Raw genomic sequence first — 7,269 nt, forward strand, 5'->3', positions numbered from 1 at the left:
TTTATAGCTAAAGATTGCTACATATTCAATTTTATTGGATTTTGTTTAATTGTTTTTTAACAATTGTGAATGCTTCAATTGATGTGTAGAGCATGTGGCAATGGCATTGGGTAGCATCGATTAATGACATGAATCCAAATGCCTAGAAGAATTACTATTTTTGATGGGCCTGCACCTTATCACTAAAGGCATGGAACCAATATTTATTTAAGCATGCTTATTTATTAAAGTGCTCATAGATTTTTTATTACCTTGTATGTGCAAAAGCACTCAGTTAAATGTTTCATTATTTGATATTTGTATTTGGGCATAGCTTGACTTTTGGATGCCCAAATGCCTTACTCTATAATTGAGCAAACGCATACGCAAAAGCAAAAGCTTGCTATTTGTAAAGTGGGGTATTTTTGGGCTTGAAGATAAATAAATCTATAAATACATGCCTTGTGAAGCGCTCACACAAGGCATGGGGATAGAATGCACCCAATTGGTTTTTTGTCTCATGTCGTGTAAAACCCCTTTTGCTTTATACTTGAAATTATGAGGGATTGTAGAACTCTTTGTTCTTGGGGACCTTCCGACATTCATTATGCATGAATACAACATTCGATCTCTGCACGAGTGGTATCAAAGTGAAGCTAAGATATCAAAAGCTTCCAATCACTTACCATCTCGTGCGAAGGCAAAGCTCCTGTAATGAATGGGCTCTATAGGCTGTCTCGCGATGAACTGACAACACAAAGATGTTCCTGGTGGTGAAGAACCCCATGTTGTATCCTTTGATCATGATGGACCTCTCACAGTAGGCAGAGGACCTCTCGAGAAGCTCCTTTTTCAAGTTGTTTTTTCTGATAGAGAGAGCAATTCATGATTAATGCAATGCTAAGCTCATTGTTTAAGCTTAAAGAGATCTTCAACTCTAATGTCTCAAATGTAATTGGGCATGAACTTGTCACCGTCGATTCTATAAAAAATACGCCCTCGTCCTACGCCTAATTCATTAAATTCATTAAGCTTTTTAAAAACTTAAAGTTATTAAGTTTAATCTAAGGCTTAAAGTTTCAATTATCAATCTCTTCCATAGCAGGTGTTTATACCATGGTACTCTCAAACTGGTTTTGAAGCTTTAGTAAGCCCCTATTCCCACCTGCAACTTGACTGAACGGATTTATAGCTACTAGGTTGTTACATGCAATCTATGCAAAGACTATTTTGCTTGGAAAAATATCATTTTCAATTGTCGTACTTGGTGCACAAATCGGATGCTGGATGCATACGTAGCAAGTGCCGGAAGGTCCACAAGAACAAAGAACTCTACTTTAAGATCAAAAATCAAGAAGATAGACTTACATGACATGAGGTAAAAAGACCAATTGGGTACAATCTCCCCCCATGCCTTGTGTGAGCGCTTCACAAGGCATGTATTTATAAATTTATTCATTTCAAAGCTCAAAAATAGCCCAAATTTTACAATACGCATGATTTAGCTTTTGTGTTTGCTTTTGTCCAAATTTAAAAAAAAAACAATTGGACAGCCCAATAGTCGGGATGTGCCCAAATAAAATGTACAATAATAAAATATTTAAACCGTGCATCCATGGGCACACAAAATAATAAATAGTTGTCAAGTGCTTCAATAAATAAGCGTCCCTAAATAAATATTAGTGCCATGCCTTAAATGATAAGGCACGCGCCCATCAAAAATGATAATTTCTTTTAGGTAATTTGAATACACGCTATCGCCCAGTGCTTCCCAACGCCACTGTCGCTTGCTCTACACATTGACTGAAACATTCACAATTGTTAGAAAATAATAAAATTAACTCGATAAAAGTGAATAGTTAGCAGTCTTCAGCTACAAAAAAAATAAATAGGTTGAAACTTTGTCCTAATCTTAATTTAATACGAGTGTACTCTAAACTCATAATTGTCCATTAATTTAAATATGTATTTTGTGGAATCACTCACTGTGGAGTCACCCACGTGCATATTAAATTAACATGATGCCCGAAAAGGACAGGTATCCACATTAATTTCTTACACAAGGAATCCACCTTATGCATGAGCCCCGCCAAATTAATATAGTTTTACAGAATCCACCATGGAATAAAAACTGACGGAATCCACCTTGGTCTCACAGAATCCACCATGGAATATGCCTCCTAGCGTCATACCCCCGGGGTGGGATAGCAATTATCCTCAATTTCTATTAGCTCAATGTGGAGTGAGCAGTGAGGGGTAAGCACTTAGGTCACAAGCGTGCATCCATTGGTCTCTTCAATAGGAGGATTTTTAAACTTAACCAAATATCTAGAATATCTACAACCAGTTCTAGTGATCATAAAGTTAGTGTCTAGAATAGTTTCAAGTTCAAGGATTTTAGTTTCTTCTTCTAATAAAGGAGGGTTTTCATAGACAGGGTGAACAGGTAATTAGCCTATGAAAGGTCATAAAAAATGGATATGAAAAGTATTGTGGATTTTCCAGTGTTGGGGTAATTCTAATTTAAATGCATTGTCATATATTTTGTGAATGATCTTGAAAGGTCCATAAAATCTAGAGGCTAACTTAACAACATGATATTTCTCAACACTTTGTAATCTTGTCTTTTCAATGCGTAATCAAACATAATCATCAACTTTGAAACTCATAGGTTTTCTTTTCTTGTTAGCTTGTATAGTGTATGATTTTGGGGCTTTAGCAATCATGTCTTTGACTTTAGCAAAAATAGTAGCACGCATATTGGCAATATTATCAGCAGCTTTAAGTTTGTTTGACAATAACCAATTCATCTAGTACATCTTCCCTAGCAGTGGGAACAATAGGTGTAACCATAGGGTTAGCCATAGAAGTGGGTGGCTTATTAGATACATCAACTATTTTGCCTGTAATAGTGGGCAAGCTAGATACATGAAAATTTTCTATCCTTCTATGTTTTTTCACCAATGCAATAATAGCTTCCTTAACATGCCTCCACTCTGTTTTAAGCCATGTCTTTGTAGAGCTCATACCTAATGTTCATTGATATTGTATAGGATACTCCATTGATATAGTGTTACTTTGATTGTTATGTATATCTCGTGATATACTATGCCATGCTTTTGAGCTGAGATTTGAATTCCATTACATTTATCTTGACTATGGTTACATGCCTTGGTTACTTTAGTGGCTTGGGTAGTAGGGAGCTTAAAGAATCTATTCGATTTTATACTCTTGGCTTATGCTTCATGTATCTTAGATACTTGGATATCATGCACTTGATGTTTTAAGCTTGCATTGCTCATTTGGCATTTTATTTTGTTCCAATGGGAGTTTCCTCTCCTACTTTGGATAGTATATATTAGACCTTTGGATATATGCAACTAAGCTTGAGCTTACTTTCATCAAGACCACGAGAAACTTACTCCATTTATATGTCTCTTGATATATTTTGGTTGTAGTTATCCTATAATGGGCTGATTCAATCACTTACTTTAGACCTGGAACTTGTATTTGTCAATGTCTTGCTAGTGATATTTACATGCTATTGTATCTTAGATACTTGGATATCATGCACTTGATATTTTGAGCTTGCATTGCTCATTTGGCATTTTATTTTGCTCCAATGGGAGTTACCTTTCCTACTTTGGATAGTATATATTAGACCTTTGGATTTATGCAATTAAGCTTGAGCTTATTTTCATCAAGACCATGAGACACTTACTCCACATATATGCTCTCTTGATATGTTTTGGTTGTAGTTATCCTATAGTGGGCTGATTCAATCACTTAATTTAGAACCTAGCACTTGTATTTGTCAGTGTCTTGCTAGTGATATTTACATGCTGGGAGGTTATATATTGTGCTTTTCTCAATGGATTATACATTTGGTAGTTCTCTTCTCATTACCCTGAGATCTTCTATGTGCATGATGTCTATGTTTACTACATGTATGTTTATTAACACACTGCAATTGTGATAGCTTTCAGTGATGATTGTTCCTAGTCTTTCTTTCTTGGTTGCTTCCAGTTACTTATTAGCATACTACAGTAGTTTATTATAGCAACCTATCATTTCAATTTTGTGCATTCTATCTTAGGGCAGTCACTTGAATTTGATATTTACCTGATTAGATTTTATGCAAAGCTCACCATGTTAGTAGTTTCTCTTGCTTAGCCCTTGATTTGGCTATGATTTTGGGATAGATTTATTGTCATTTACAGTAGCCTATTTATCTTGGATTGTGCTTGCATCTCTAGCATTATCGCTAGTAGGCCAAATTAAAGTGTTATTTTTTACATTAAGAAGTTGGATGGCACAAATTATAGCTATTAAAAAGCACAAATCTAGTAGGTTCTAGTGTAGAATTTGAAGATTAAGCCATTGAAATATGAGGGTGTAAAGCTCGAGCACTTTAATGCAGAGGACTAAGCTAAACTAGATGAGTTATGTAAATCTAAAATCATTTTCTCACTCTCTAAGCAAGTCTACAATAATATTGTTTCTAATGAGTAGATTGCATGGAAGTTATGGGACAAGATTTGCAATATCTATGATAAGCAGAGCTTTCTATCTCAAGTGCATTGGCTAAAATAATTTATGGACCTACATGTAAAGGAGGGGACTTTTATATGCGACCACTTAAATGAACTTCATTCTAGTTTCAGCCACTTGTCTTCATAGAGAATTGAATTTAAGGACAATTTTTCTCCCTTGTTCTTGCTAGTTACTTTATCTGAGTTATGGGACACATTCTGTACTACTATGTTTAGATATATACTGGTTAATGGGATGAAATTACATGGTGCCCTCTTAAAAATGAAGAGGTTAATAGAAATGATATCAATGCTTCTCACACCACTCATGCTTTGACAATCAAAGATAATAATGGTAGAAGTAGTAATTATCACTATGGAAGAGACTCTCAAAAGTCTCATTTTTAGTCTTGTAGTAAGTCGCATGACCATAAGTTTGAATTGACTTGTCACTATTATGTGAAGCAGGGTCATAATCGACAACATTGCCATAAAATACATGATCACAAGCCTGAAGAAAAGGAAAAGGATAAGGTGTAGAAAAATAATGATGATCACAGTATTTTCCCTAGCAAGTCTCGTATCAAGATTAAAGAGATTAATGTCATGGAGACTAATTTTGATGATGACTACATACTTGCAACCTCTTCTCTTAATGCTTCAAAATTAAATGATGCCTCCCCTACTTAGTATTGCTTCTTGATTTAAAGGCTTCATTCCATGTCATCCCTCATCAAGAGTGGTTTCACTCTTATCAAAACATAATAGGATCTCTTAGAATGGGGGGCCTTAGATATTGTTGGTATTGGAGATGTCTAGTTGTAGTTTTCTTCAGGTAATATGTTTACTTTGCATGATCTCTGCCATGCTTTAGCTTTGACCAAAAGCTTGCTTTCGAGTTGACAATTGAATGATGCAGGTTTTGTTATGTGTTTTGGTGATTCTTCATGAAAACGTATCTGTGGGGAACCTTATCTTGACATGAGATACCAAGTCTAACACTCTTTATCCCTTACTTGTATTTGGGTCTATAGATCATGTTTTGATAATGGCTATCATAACATATACATAGTTATGGCACTAGAACCTTGAGTACATATCATTAAAGCAAATGCAAATTCTTATCCATTTGCAGTATGTTCTGCCCCTTGACTATAAGTGTTTTGATTCTTGTGATCATTGTCTTTATTATAGGAAAACTCATAACTCACATAAAAAGTCTCGCATTATGTGCATGGGTTAGTCTTTGACTCTTGTTTATCCTCATATTTGGACCTATGCTCTACAAATCATTAGTGGTGAAAAGTATTTCACTACTTTCATTAATGATTACTCGCATAAGGTCTCTGCATATCTCATATAGTAAAAACTAGAACTCTTGGCTACCTTTTAGAATTGGCTTGCTTTTTTTGAGAACTAGTCTAGGTATAAAATCTCAATCCCTATGATTTGACAATGGGGGTTGAGTATGTATCTAAATCCTTTAAGAAATTTTGTGATGAGAGGGGTATTAAGCATCAGTTGACCATCCCATTCGCCCCATCCCAAAATGGCATACTTGAGTGCATGAATAGGACAATTCAATAGCAAGTTTGTAGTATGGTTAGCCAAGAAGGCTTACCATAACACTTTTATATTGAGGTGGTTACTATTTTTATACATTTGACTAATTAGCTCCCATGCGTGGCTCTTGAATATCAAGTTATAGAGAAGGTATGGTTTGAAAACCTCCATCATGTGCTCATTTTTGTATCTTCAATTGTGCGACTTTCTACCATGTTCCCAAGGACAAGTGCAATAAGATGGGTTCTAAGTTTGTGAAATGCATATTTCTTGGTTATGGAGATGCAAATGAGATGAGCAATCGCCTATGGGATCTGCAAGCTGAGAATGTCATCCACAGTCATAATGTTATTTTTTATAAATTGCAAATACATAAGCAATCCGAGCAAGTCATTGAGCTATGGAGGATGATATTTTAGGAGGAGCCTCCTATTATTGTATAGCCATCTAGACAATAATTGACGCTCTAATGGCCCAGGATCCTGGCAATGTCGCATGGAATACCCATGAGAGTTTGCGAAAGTTGCTCATCATCACACAAACTGACCATTTTGCGAGATGGAAGCAAAGGATGATGAAGAGTACTCAATTCAATCAAGGAAGAAGAAGCTAGAACAAGATGTATGTGGAAGCAAGCTCATTGATTAAAGGTTTGGTTGAGGAACATGTGCAAAAGACTCATGGACAAGGGTAGGTAAAGTGGAGTTAGCACTCATAGCATAAGATTTTAGGATTGGGATTACACTTGCAATCTGATGATTTTGCTTCTATGGCTTGACACAATGATTCTCTCAATGATGGTATGTCAATAGGTTAGTTACAAGGGGAATCATGGATAGCATCCCATAAAGGACAAAGCACATGGTAACAACTTGCCAAGTGAGAAGAAAAAGAGTTGGCGTAAGGAATATCCATGGAGGTGATGATGACTTCAATACTTCTTTGTTGTGTCAACACAACTAGGTGCAAGGTAGCATCAATGTTCAAAATCTTGGTGTGACTTAGGTTGAGGCCCTCGTGCCATAGTATTAATCTGCCATCTTCCCATGTTCTTTCCCGATTCTTTAGACCAGTCGACAAACAGCAACCACCTTGATTGTTACAATCTGTGGCAGTATCTCCTGGGTTAATATCATATGCACGATTTTGCAAAGCCAGCTAGTCTGATTCCAAATTTTGTATGCTTCCATGCTGT

The sequence above is a fragment of the Lygodium microphyllum genome, chromosome 27 (genome assembly GCF_053477565.2).
Source record: "Lygodium microphyllum isolate KBCC chromosome 27, Lygodium_microphyllum_v1.1.10, whole genome shotgun sequence".
NCBI classification, from domain to species: domain Eukaryota; kingdom Viridiplantae; phylum Streptophyta; class Polypodiopsida; order Schizaeales; family Lygodiaceae; genus Lygodium; species Lygodium microphyllum.